This window comes from Urocitellus parryii, chromosome 2 (assembly GCF_045843805.1).
Source record: "Urocitellus parryii isolate mUroPar1 chromosome 2, mUroPar1.hap1, whole genome shotgun sequence".
Lineage (NCBI taxonomy): Eukaryota > Metazoa > Chordata > Mammalia > Rodentia > Sciuridae > Urocitellus > Urocitellus parryii.
Genome location: NC_135532.1, coordinates 186,341,007 through 186,355,418, shown reverse-complemented (window position 1 = coordinate 186,355,418; position 14,412 = coordinate 186,341,007). Strand labels below are relative to the sequence as shown.

General features: G+C 45.1%; 1 pseudogene; it reads left to right on the top strand.

The window, feature by feature from the left end:
- Positions 1–4,039: 4,039 nt before the first annotated feature.
- LOC144253285 (heat shock factor-binding protein 1 pseudogene) lies at positions 4,040–4,263 on the top strand (annotated as a pseudogene).
- Positions 4,264–14,412: the final 10,149 nt, after the last annotated feature.

The window sequence follows — 14,412 nt, the reverse complement described above, 5'->3', positions numbered from 1 at the left end:
TTATATCAATTCTATCTAGATGCATATTTTCCATATATGTTTCAATGATTTTTAATGCCTTTCTAGCTTTAGGAGTTAACATTCGAGGTGAATTTGGATCTGATGGACCTTTTAGAATATCAAATAAAGGTCCCAACTCTCCTGTTGGTATGCCTAGATAAGGCCTTATCCAACTTATATCTCCCAATAACTTTTGAAAGTCATTAAGTGATTTGAGTTGATCTACTCGAATTTGAATTTTAGGTGGATGGACCATGGTTGAGGATAATAGAACTCCTAAATAATTAATTGGAAAATTTAATTGTACTTTACCTATTCCTATCTCTAGATTATAATTTTTTAATAAGTTTGTAAGTGTGGCATAACATTCCAGCAATGTGTTTTTATCTTTATGTGCTAATAATACATCATCCATATAGTGAAATATTTTTAGTTCAGGATTTTGATTTCTAAGTGGCTGGATTGCTTTATTAACATAGATTTGACACATAGTTGGACTGTTAGCCATCCCATGAGGGAATACTTTCCATTCATATCTCTGATCAGGACCTTCATGATTTAATGCAAGGATAGTAAATGCAAAACGTGGACTATCCTCGGGATGAATTGGAATAGAAAAAAAAAACAACCTTTAATATCTATAGCTAAAACATGCCAGGTTTTTGGTAAAGCAGACAATTTAGGAATCCCTGATTGAGCAGGTCCCATAATAACCATCTCATTATTAATAGCTCTTAAATCTTGCAATAATCTCCAATTACCAGATTTCTTTTTGATGACAAAAATGGGAGTATTATGGGGAGGTACGGAAGGTTGTATATGTCCTTCCACTAATTGTTGTTTGACCAGATCATGGGCTACTTGTATCTTTTCTTTGGTCAGGGGCCACTGAGGAACCCATACTGGTCTTTCTGATTTCCAAGTAATTTTGATTGTCTCAGTGGCCCTTTCTGAAAATCCAACCCATGTCTGTCTGTTCCTTGATCTATTTGAATTGGTGCTGCTACACCTTGTTCTTGTTTTCCTAATCTTTTTTCTTTCCTACAACCTTGTCTAGCCCTAGTAGTGGGCGCATTAGGATTGATGTTATTTGTTAACGTCAAACCTAGTTGATCTAGGACATCTCGTCCCCATAAATTTATACAAAGGTGATCCAATACATATGGCTGTATAGTTCCTTCACATCCTTTAGGATCCTTCCAATCTAATATCATTGCACTTCAATGGGGATTAGTCACCACTGCTAGGCCTCGAAGTGTTTGAGTGGCTTGTTGTAATGGCCAATGTTTTGGCCATTCTTGAAGAGATATGATCCTAAGGTCAGCACCTGTGTCCAGTAGCGCATTAAATTCATGACCTTGAATATTTAGTTTTAGCATTGGGTGAGAATCTAAATTTAAAGACAGCATAGCCCAATCTACACCTGTGGAGCCTAATCCCCTGGAACCTCTTTCTACACTATGACTAGAGAATTTATTATGTAGGCTGGGTATTATTAACAACTGTGCTATTCTATCTCCAGGTGAAATTACTGATATACCTCTTGGAGAACTAGCTATAATTTTTATCAATTACCCCAGGACTTATCATAAGTCCTTTTAATGTAGATGAACTATGTCTCAATAATAAGCCTACTGTTCCTTGGGGAAGAGGTCCTTTTACTTCTGTAGGAATGATTTGAACTCCCATCTCTGGAGTTAGTACTGCTCTGGCAGAGGCACAGAAGTCCAACCCTGCGCTCCCTCGGGTTTGTCTGATGAGGGATTTAATGGACAATGTGTCCTGGGCACCACCCTTATGGTGTTGCTGGGTTTCTCCACTGCCCTGTATATTTGTGTTTGTGGGCCCCTGAGAATTGGGCCCCCCAGTCCGTTTTTTGGCAATGAAGCCTGATGCCTTTCTCCATGATATCGTGGGTAAATACCTGATCCTTGTCCGTTTTTTGACCTTCTATGGTGGTTTGAGAATGGCATTCATTAGCCCAATGTCTCCCTCTACGGCATTGTGGACAAATACCCGGTATTCTATTCCTTTGATTTCTAGTTTTGTTAAACCCTCCTCTTATGGGGCAACTCCTTTTTAAATGTCCTGTTTGTTCACAATTATAGCATGTTTCTGGCCTGGCATCTAAAGCCTGTTGTACTGCAGCTGCCAAGACTTGCCCTTGTTCATTAATATCTCTACATAATTTAATATATGTGTTTAAATCTTCATGTCTCCATGGTCTAATAACCTCTCTGCAGCAACAATTTGCTTGGTCATAAGCCAGTTGTTTTATTAATGGCATTGCTTGTTCTGTATCCCCAAAAATTTTTGCAGCTGTTTGAATAAGCCTATCTACAAAGTCAGCTTAAGGTTCATTAGTTCTCTGTATTACCTTAGATAGCTGACCTTGTAAATCTCCATGTCCTTGTAAAGTCTTCCATGCTCTAACTGCGTCTGCAGCAATTTGTGCATATATAGCAGGATCATATTCAATTTGTTGCCGTTGACCCTCATAAGGTCCTTTTCCTAACAACATATCTAGATTTCTTTGAGGGTAACCGGCTGCTGCATTTCGCCTAGCTGTCTCCGTGCAAAATTCCTCATTGGCAACCTTCCATAACAAATATTGTGCTCCATTTAGCACAGATTTACACATGCTAGCCCAATCTGCTGGCGTCATGTCCAAGTTAGTAATGGACTCGACCATGCTTACTGTGAAGGGAGCTTGGGGACCATAGGTTGTTACGGCCTCCTTTAACTGCTTCACTGTTTTAAAATCTAAAGCACGGTGAATTCGCTGCCCTCCTTCCTGTTCAAGTACAGGGCATGCTAATCTTTGAGGTCCTGTCTCAGGATCCCACTTATCAACTACGGGGTTTGAGGGCCACTCAGCTGTCTCCATTGGTGGGGCTGTTGGTTGAATTACGCCCTCTGGTAATAAAACGGAGTTATTAACAGCCTCTTGTTGTGGTCTTTTTCCTAATAACCCTTTTTCCTTTAAATTTTCTTCCTCTGTCTGACTAGCTCGAGAGACCTTCTCTTTTGCTTGATCTAAAATGTCTTTCTCCATGGTCTGAACCTCTAACAATTTACTTAACACCTTTTTGGTTTGTTTTTTACTAATTTCTAATCTACTATAAAGATAACACAACCCAATAAGATAACACAAAACAAAACTGCAACTGTATGAAACAAAAACTGAATAAAAAATCGTTGTATCAAATTTCTCTTCCTCAGGGCGGACAAACTTCAAACCTTGAGCCAACCATTTTTCCCAGTTTGCCTGAGAAATTTCTAGGAACAGGCAACTTGAAATAAAAACAAAATAAATCAAAACAAGAACACATTGTTTTTTGAAATGGTCACCCATTCTCTCACCTTCCCTCAGGGATGAGCAATTTCACTTACCTCCAAGTTTCAGACGTTCTGCGTAGGACCACCAAATGCTGCAGTCTTGGCTGGGCACAAGATCACGAGCCACCACACACCTGGTAGATTCAAACAGCAATTCTTTATTCCGGAACTCACACCGGCCCTGTACAAACACGTTCTGGGGAAATCCAAGTTCTGCCCGCCGCAATTCACGTCCCAAATACTTTCTGAATTCCACGAGAACTCAATGGGAACTCAGGCAGCAGGAACGCCCTATACCCAGCAGCAATAACCCTAAACCTGGAACTTCCCTAAACCCAAATTGTCTTAAACTGGGATACTTCCTAAAACCTGCAAGATACACCTTAAACCTGGATCCACCCTGGTCCTTGAGCAGGGTCACCTTTCTCAAAGACACATGCAATGTCACAGCAAATTTCCATTTAACATGGGGTACACTGGCAAGGAAATTTCGATGCGTCATTCCTACTTGGCAATGGCCCTCAGCAGGCTGAGACAGGAAGATCATAATTTTGAGGCCAGCAACTTAGTCAGGGTCTCATAGGACTGGGGACAAATCTCAGGATAAATCATCCCCTGGTTAAATCCCTAGTACATCCCAACCAAAAATGTCATATAGGAGATAGTCTGAGACATCATCACCAAACTGGGAACTGGGAAGATGGCCAAGACTGACTGCAACATCATGCAGGATCACCTTGGTGGTGCTCTTGCAATGAATGCAAGATACATGTCAGACCTTATCTCATCAGATCATTGTAAGAATTGACAATATTAGTAATCACACTTGTGATTGGGGAAAAAAGCACTCCAGACCTTATAACTCAGGCATGGGTGGAAGAGTTTGAAAGCAGAAATAAGATAGTTGCCACACAAAGGAATTGAAGTTTGCTAGCAGTTTACACTGAAATTTGCAATACAATTTTCCTAAGCTAAAAATGGTTTCTGCAGTTAACTACTATGTGTTGAAAGGTTTTATATTATAATGCCCATTCTTATCATATACTATGTACTTACTTTAAAGAGTAATTTCCCCCCAGTTTCTTTTTTTTAATTTTTTTTAGAGAGAGAGAGTGAGAGAGAAGAGAGAGAGAGAAAATTTTTAATATTTATTCTTTAGTTCTCGGCGGACACAACATCTTCGTTGGTATGTGGTGCTGAGGATCGAACCCGGGCCACACGCATGCCAGGCTTGCGCGCTACCACTTGAGCCACATCCCCAGCCCTTCCCCCCAGTTTCTTAAAGATAGTATCTTTGTTTCTGGGACCTGGTCAGTCAAGCTATTAATTATTAAACAGTAAAACTTGGAGAAAATGTCAATTTGTAGTACACCACATTAATAGTGGAGGAAAAGTATCATACATGATCATTTGGTTCAGAAAAAGCATTTGACAAAATCTAATACCTTTTCAGAATTAAAAAAGATACACCACACACACACACACACACACACACACACACACAGATAAAAGGTAACTTCCTCAACCTTATGAAGGATATTTATGAAAAATCTAATATTTATTAAAAACTATAGCCACAGAAATTAAGCAAAAAAAATTTAATATTCATGGGAGAAAAAAAGAAGGAAAATCTATCTATTTGCAGGTGGCAAGATCTTGCATATAGAAAACCCTAAGATAGTCATGGCAGTTAACTTCTGTAACTTGGGAGGCTATCAGGGAGGCTGAGAAAGGGGACCACAAGTTGGAGTCCAGCCTGGCCAATTTAGTGAGAGCATGTCTGAAAATAAAAATGGGCTGGGGATGTAACTCAGTGGAGAAGCTTTTGCCTACCATGCATAAAGTCCTGGGTTTGATTTGAACCCCAGAACCACACAAAATCAATCTCTCTCTCTCTCTCTCTCTCTCTCTCTCTCTCTCTCTCTCTCTCTCTCTCACACACACACACACACACACACACACACATACTCCTAAATAATACACACATGTGCACACACAATTAGAACTACTAATAAATAAGTTCCATTTCTATATTGTGGAGTAGTTTGAGGTAACATTGGGTATTTTCCAGGTTGATCAATTTTCTCTCCTCTCATCTCCAGCCCTTGCCAGGAAGCCAGACAGGTCAGTCACTGTGATTATTACTGTTGCCATATTTTAAGGATGAGAGAAATTCTAAGTGTCTTCCCATGGTCAAAAAGCCAAACAGTGTTGGTTCCTGAGCTTGGGTCTACAGAGAGAAAGGATCTTCCTTTCCAGGAGGGCTCTGACAAGACACTCATAACCTCCCATAACCCACAGGAAACTTGCTTCTCCCAACATAGAACAAATACAGAGAAGTGATAAAAACCAACAAAAAATATATTTTATAAGGATTAGATAACTGTGGGGGTCATGGCAGCCCCAACAGGGGATTCAGTGAGGGCTCAGGCCTGAGAGACCTTGATGTAGGGCTCACATCCTGGCATCACTGGGTGGGATGTTGCATCCACCCAGTGACATGGGCTCTCCCTAACCTCCACCCCACTGCTCACAGTCAAGTCCCTCATCTTCTGAAGGCAGGAAAAAGGAGAGGGCTGTCACCATAAGTCATTGCAAGGGCCCTTGGGGGGCACTGGGTGTTACCCACCCCACTGCACTCCTAATACTCCACTCCATCTGATCCATGTGGGACTGAGTAAAAATTTCCAATTTAAAAAATTTACTTTAAAACATTAGAAACTACTGGACTAATCTCAGACCTCATTAGTGGCTGAGGAGGGTAAGGGACTGTCCCAGGACAACCAGCTAGTTAGCAGTGCAGTCTTTTCTCTTTGTCTATCCAGGGACAACTGGGTGTGCTCTGAAGCCCTGTGACCTGGACCCTATATCCTCCAGGTCCATAATCCCACTCCTTAGGCTCCAAGGGCTTCAACTTTAGGGCCAGCCTGACATCGGGGGCTTCCCCCAACACATGTGCAACCACAAACTCCCATGTTTCAAAGCTCAACCGATACTCCTTACCTTCTGTAAGGGTGCAGACTTGCCACACCTTGGGAGGGCCTGAGTTGCAGACCCAGACCCAAGGAGGTCTTTAAGATGTTACGTTGGCCCCCAGGTGGTGCCCTGCTCCACCTGAAGGCACACAGCCTCTGACATGTACCTGGGAAGCAACAGGCCAAATGCAAGGCCACCTTGGCCTGATCTCCCTGACCACTCTCACCCCTCGGCTGGGAAAGCACAGAGCCCAGGGCTCTCATCCAGGAGCCTTATCCAGGCTGCCATTCCCCTCTACCATATTTCTTGGGGCAAGAACCTAAAACACCAAGGAAGAGTGAAATTCCCAGAAACTCCCAGAGTGCCCTGGAGAAAACCCCAAAGCAAAGGAACAGGAAGTGTTAAGGCCTGGGAGCTAGAGACAAAAACCAGGGAAATAGATCCAGCTTCATCCCAAACAACCAGCCCCAGGGTTCACCACTTGAGCCCTTGGTTTACCAACTCACTTGGGTCCCAAGGGTGCGCAGAGAATGATGAACCAGTTTCTTCTGCAGCCCTCATCATATGGGTTATCATGCTGGAGGGAGATGAGGAACGGAAGAGGAGCTCAGAATCAGCAGGACTGGGCAAGGCCATCTCCCAGTGACCCTCGCTAAGTTGGTCTGTTAAGCCAGGGCTCAATCTGGGCTCATGGCAAGGCTCCAAGAGTGACCAGGGCCTCCTGCCTTCCCAGGCTCCAAGGAAGAGTGACCTCCCTCAACCCACTTGCGAGCAGCTCTCCCCAGACACTGCTGACCCTGACACCTCTCGTGCCTACTCAGGGCTCCTCATCCCCTTGTGCTTCCCTTTGCAGGATCCTTGCTCTGTCTCCATTGGCCACACCTGTCCCCTCACCTCATCCTTCCAGGTAACTTTTAAGATCTTTCTAGTGCTGTTTTGCTCAACTGATCCATAGATGGTGTCACCACCCTGCTCCCACTTTACTCTTTTATCTCTCAATTTTTTCTAAAAATCTACTTCATTGAATTTAACTATCTGGGAGACTAGTAGCAGCAGGGGATGCCCAGACATATTTCCCTAGTCAAAAATCATATTTTCCAGAAAAATCTGAGCTGAAGACCTTCAGTACACAAAGCAGGAAAGGTCAAGCTCAAAGGTCATGTCCTTCCCTGGACACTGACTGTCTTCTCCTCTCACTTATTCTACTTTCTCTTTTCCCTGAGTTCATCCATCACCCTCAACCCCTCCCTCCTTCCAGACCAGGTGGAGTTTCAACCCAACTTCCTGAGCTTTGGGGGTAGCAAATGCTCTGTTATCCAACTCTATCCAGCACCTCTATCCAACACTCTTCTCCACTGAAGAAAAGACGATTCCACATCAGAACAGCTCTGGAATATGTACAAAAAGAAATATGAATCATTGTCCTCTATGAGGTTCTGCTTCATTTATGGTGTTCATAGCATTTAAGAAATGAATATACCACTAGGTACAGTGATGCACACAGAATCACAGGGACTTGGGATTCTGAGGCTGAAGGATCACAAGTTCAAGGCCAACCTCAACAACTTAGCAAGGCCCTCAACAATTTAGTGACACCCTATCTTAAAACAAAATATAGCAAGCATTAGGGATGCAGCTTTGGTGGTAAAGCACCCCTCGGTTCAATCCCTAGTACCAGAAGAAATAAATTAATGTCAGAGTACTAAAAAGTTGCAGAATTTTTAAATTTAGAGAAAGAATGTTTGATTAGATATATATCATGCATAGGAAATATTGATTGTACATAAGGTATACAAAATGCTTAAGGAATGATAATTTATAAATTTCTAAGAACTGAGCAGTAAATTTGAATACCTTCCTCTCCCCACATGGAACCCTATCACACACAACTAGAATCCAACAGCTCTGAGGCACCCAGACCAGCCTCTCCCACTGGCTCCACTCCTGGGGCTCCTGCTCCAATTGTGTGTCTCAAACACCCTCACACTCCACAGGACCAAAATCCAGTGGCATATTTTTCTTGCCCCATCTTCTGACCAACTTCCTGCTTCCTCTCTTTCTTCCCCTTATCCTGGGGGATCAGGGCACCAGACCTCTCTCTGTTCCTTTCTCTCTTTCCTTCTATCCCCAAATGTTGATTCTTCTCTTTGTGGCTTCACTCATTGATTCAGATGTCTTCTCTTTGTGTGCTGGGGATTGAAGAATTCAGGGCCTTGCACATGCTAAGCACACACTCTACCACTGAGATGCACCCCATCAGAAATATTTCAGGGCCTCAAAAATGCTTCTGTACAACCAGGCATGGTGGCACACACCTGTAATACCAGTGACTTGGGACACTGAGGCAGGTTTGAGACCAGCCTCAGCAAATTAGCGAGACCCTGATTTACACTAAAAAGTAGCAGGGACTGGAGATGTAGCTCAGTGGTAAAGTGCCCCAGGGTTCATTACCAAGTAGCAAAAAAATAAAACCTAGACACTGCACTGGGGATAGAAAGCACCCTGCAAACAGCATGGCCAGCCTACTTTCAGTGGTGAGGGCAGCTGCAACACAAGGCCCTGAACACCATGGGGATTGCCCAGGGTAGAGCAGAGACAGGGCATCATGGGAACCATGTTGGCAACCCAGCTCACAGAACCCAGGTACATAAAGAGGAGAAGCTCAGAGAGTTAAGTGCTGAGACAGCTACTTCTGGTTTCAGAGGCTGTGTCCAGTCCAGAAAGAGTAGTCTAAAGATGTCTGCTGGCTTTGGCAATTAATGAGAGTATCATCCTGACAGCAAGGGCTGGGAGGACCTGGGCAAGGAAGTGAAGGGTTAAATAGTGAACAAGGTCAACTCTTTCAGGAAATAAGGCCCAGAAGGTACAACAGGTCGAGTGGAGGCCTGGGATGTTAAGGGTTGGATTTGTATGGCTTTTGAGAAGAGGCACAAACATGTGGAGATGACCACGGGAAGGAATGGTAATAATAGTAACAGCAGTACCTAGGGCATTCCTTGGTTCCAGCCACTGTTCTATGTGGTTTACATGAATTAACCCACAATTCCCTGTTTTACAGATTGGAAAATTGAGTGACCAGGGGCTAAGTAGCATACCCAAGGTCTCCCTGCTAGTGAGTTCTAGATCTGGGATTTGAAATTATGTGGTCTTTGCCAGAGTCTTTGCCACCAAACAAGTGACTCCAGGGAGAGTTGCAGTCAGGGAATGGAGTATGGTGGGAGTAAAAGTTGGAGCATGGGATCAGTGCCTGAAATGGGTGCTGCAGGTATTGGAAAGGAGCCCTGTCTGAAGAATCCCAGAGTGCAGACCGCATTTAGGTTCCTTGAGACTTGGGGACCCTTGACTTGGAGGGCCTCACTCTGAGCAGATGAGGAAGGCCAATGCCGTATGGCCTGACCTGGGGCTAGAAGAACCACAGGATGGGGGAAGGGTAAAATCTGTCAGGAAAACTCAATGGTGATACTAGAAGATGGAGAGAGGAGAAGACAGGCAGACCACAGGGCTGAGGAATAAGGGCCAAGCACAGGAGTCACAGGTGGGAGAGGGAACCACATATGGCAGTGGTGGGCTGGTGACTAAAAGGATGGGAGGTGATGAGCAGACAGGCTCCTCTGTCTGTTCAGCTGTCTCAGGGTCTGAAACTTCCCCTCCCCCACTGATGCTGCCCACCAGACTTCCTGAAAGAGCCTTTAGTCAAGTGATTGCCATACTAAGGGAATCCCATGGCAGAGATGCCCACTCTTATCATTCCTAATCAAAGCACAAAGAATAAATCAATAAAGACACACAGATGGGGAAGAAAGCAGTGAAACTGTTCCTCACACAGGACATGAGGTTCCATTAAGACTGAACAACAATGAATGCTGGGGAAGAAGCACAGTGGTCCAGCACCTTGTCTCAATCCCCAGTGCTGGAAAAATAGCAACACTAAGGACTCCTGCTCTTTGGAAGATGCTATGAAGAAAACGAAATGACAAGTCATGAATTGCAAGAAAAGATTTGCGAAACATAGATCTGAATCCAGTATACAGAACTCCTGAAACCCAATAAGAAAACAACACTTTTTTTAAAAAATGGGCAAAAGATTGGAGCAGAGAGTTCACCAACAATATACCCATGGTTGAGAAGACATGAAAATATGCTGAACATTACTAGTCATTAGGAAAATACAGACTGGAGCCCTAGTGAGGTACCATTACTAATTTATTAGACAGGCTACTATTTGAAAACAAGAAAGAATAGTAACAAATGACAGTGTCAAAAGCTAGTGAGGTTGTGGAGCAACTGGAATTCTCATTCTTTGCTTGTAGAAAGTAGAAATGGTACAGTTGTTTCCTAAAAAGTCCCACATATGTTTACCTTATGACTCAGCAATGCCACCCTTAACAATTTATCCAAAAGAAATGAAAACTTATGTCCACATGTCTGTGCACCAATGGTTATTGTAGCAGCTTTATTTGCAACTGCCCAAAACTGGCTGGGCACAGTGGCCCGTGCCTGTAGTCTCAGTGGCTTGGGAGGCAAAGGCAAAGGCAAAGGCAAAGGGTGGCAAGTTCAAAGCCTCAGAAACTTAGTAACTTAGTAACTTAGCAAGGCCTTAAGCAACATAGTAAGACCCTTTCTCAAAATTTTAAAGATTTTTTTAAAAAAGAAAACATAAGGGTGCGGGACGTGGGGGTGGGTGAGGCTGGGATTGTTGCTCACTGGTTAAGCACATCTGGGTTCAATCGTTGGTACAAAAACAAAACAAAACAGACCAACAAAAACACTGCCAAAAACTAGATGCAAAGTAAAAATCCTTCAATTGGTGAATGTATAAATAATCTGTAGGGAAATACAATACTACACAGAAACAAAAGACAATAAACTACTGATATGAGCAACTACATAGATGAATCTCAAATGTGTTGTGCTCAGTTAATGAAGCCAGACCAGAAAGCCCAAAACACAATTTATGCATGAATCTGGAAAGAGAAACACCACAAGGACTCAGGGAGAGAACGTGACAACAAGAATGAAAGGATTTTCTGGGGTAATGAAACTGGTTAACCTTGATCTTGGTGGAGAGTACACGATGTCATTTGTCAAAATCCCTAACTATAGATTAAAAAGGGTGAATTTTATTGTTTGTAATTACCCTCAATAATTGACATTTTTACAAAATTTTACCATGGCTCCCAGGTTTCCACTACTTGAAAACTACATTCCACACTTGACGTTCTGGGTCTTTCTAATCTTGACACCCTTGGGGCCAACGTCATGCCACCTTGTGCTTGAACTAGATCAGTTTCTTCATCATTCTGTTAACACCCTACTTTCAGGTTTCTGGGCCTTTCTGCAAAATTGTACCTCTCACAGTCAATGCCCTCCTGTCTCCTCTCCAAAAACACACAGGACACAGAGAGTGACATGTTCTACTCTACAGCGTGGGCTTCACCAAACTCCCAGTCTCTTCCAGTCTCTTTCACCACTCAGGATGGACCACTCTTTTCACAGTGTTCCTGGGTGTCTCCCCGTGTTATTCTGATTGCAGGTTGCTGATCAACACAAATGCATGACATACTTACTCATCTCTACACCCATCCCTCAAATAACTGCCACCTAGCACACAGTAGGCTTTCAATGCAATGCACCCAGGAGGGAGAATGGCCACCAATCTCCAGGGTATAGAGATATCTCAGTTGCATCTTCAGAGGTGGGTCTGGAAGGACTCATGAAGCAACATCAGGGCCAAGGGCAGTGGAGAAAGCACACAAAGTGCCTAATTGCAGAGGTGCAAGACGCCTCCACACAGTCAAGGACACACACACTCAGACCACTTACCTGGTCTCTTAGTGTCGCCTCGCGGCACCCACAGCCACTCCCTTGATGAACAACTGCAGGATGAGGGGTAGCAGGAGGGCCCCAGCAGGTACAGCCACTAGGATGCTTTGCACAGGCTAAGAAGTGAAGCCATGGAGTAGCTCTTCCCTGGCCCCGCTTTTCTACCCAACTCCTCCCTCACTTCCTCCCAGCCCAGCTAGCACTGCCTACCCACTCTCCCTTCCTGGACTGGACAGTTAGTCCAGTACACCCAAGTGAAACCTCACTTCACCACACTGTCCGCCCACATATCCCTTTTCAACGTTTATTACCCTATTCTGTGCCCCCCTAGATTCTTAACTCCACAGGCATCCTACCTGGCCCATGTCACTGACCCCACTGGACTTCCACATCTCCTTCACAAGTCCTCCCCAAGTGACTTCTCCCTCTAGCCCTGACCTGGGTCCCCTCTGTCCCTACTTGGCTGTTTGCCCCTCTCTCCCCACCACAAGCAGCTCTTCTCAGGGTGGGCCCTTGGGACTGTGTGGATACGTCATGGTATAGTCCAGGAATGCCATGTGCCTCCTCTGCATGATGAAAACCACGCACGAGGTCAGCACGGCACCCAGGTAGAGGCAAAGGCACAGGAGGAGTAGCAGGTAGAGCTGGATGTTTCGGTGCCCCACGCAGTTATTCACCCACCTGCAATGGTGGTCGAACTCCTAGGGGAGAGGAGGCAGGACTGAGGATCTGTCTGGATTGGCCTCCATCACCCCCTAATCCTGAGGCATCCCCCAATTCAGCCCTCTAGGCCGCCTGCTCTTGACCATACACACAGGTTCCAATCTCAGGGAGAACCTGGCATTTCCATGGTTAGAGCACAGTTAGCCCCATAGCTCATCAGTTCACCTGTCCCGAGTGAAGTCTTTAGAGACAAGACCTGCCTGGTATCACTTGGAGCAGGATAGAACATCTCTGGGTCTCCGTTTTCTCAGACACTGGATGAGGATGAAAAAACACCCTTGCCCAACCAGCCATCTGCACTTGTGAACCCAAGCTGGGTGTGCACATCAGAGAAAGGCACTCAGAATCCAGGAAACCCTCCAACTGGGACCCCCAGACCAACACCAGCAAAGATCCCCAGGACATGCAGCAGTCAGCCTAAAGGGCTTGGGATCTACTATCATCAAGCCAGGGGAGGGGACAGTCACTGCTTTTCCTCCTCCTTACTCCTCAAGGCTCAGTACAGTTGTGATGGCCTTTGCATATCAACACCTGTGCAAACAAGGCCAGTCTCCCTGGACAGGAGCAGACACAGAGGTGATGACATGTATAAGTGACCAACAGTGGCCTAGAGCCACTTGAAGCACTCTGGGAACATGGTCTGATACCCCCACCTGGCCCACTCATGATGTGAGGTTCCTGGTCCTGGCCAGGTGCCCGGAGGTAGGTTGGTGAGTGGACAGGGAGGAGGAGAACTCACCTCCACACAGATGTCACAGCTTTTGCAGTGGAAGGTTCGGGGCAGTTGGTGAAAATAACAGGTGGGACACCACGGCATTTGGTATAACCTGCCATTCACTCATGCCATGTAGGGAGCCTCAGGGTCCTGCTCGAAGGCACCTGGCAGGGAAAGAGGTTTGGGCAGTGGAGGAGGCCCTTGTATCATTCTGCTGCTCAGGGCAACCCATAGTATGACTGGGCAACAGGAAGGTGAGGAGGAGCTGTTCAGGGGAATCCCAGTCCCTTGAGCAAACTGACCACTCAGATGAACGGGCTTTCATCTCAGAGAGAAGGACTTTCCAGCCACAAGAGATCTACATGGAATCCCCCTTTGGAATAGTGATCAGTGCTTGGAGTCATGTGTGAAATGGGAGGGAGGAAGAATGAAGTGCGTGGTTTTTGAAGAGCCTGTTGGCCTTTTATGCCAGTCTGCCCAGGCCTCTCTTCTAAAGCAACTGGGAAACCTCCAGGATTCTGTTTTTTCACAATTCAGTGGCTTGGGAAATGAAGTCCCAGGGCCCAAGTCATTACTTGACTTGGGTAAGAAGGGATCCTGAGGCCACATGGGGGCTCAGCCCTTTAGAAATGACCCCTTTAGGCACCAGCCTTTGGGGTGCCACCTCCCTCTCCCACGGGTCTGAGGCCTTACCTCTGTGTAAGATGCCTGGCTCTGAAGCATTCATAGAAATGAGGCTGTACATAGTGAGGAGGCAGAGAACCCCGTGGCCACGGGAAAGCCCCACTCTCCATCTTGGGCCAGTGCTCGGCATCTGAAATCAGGGTCAGACTCAG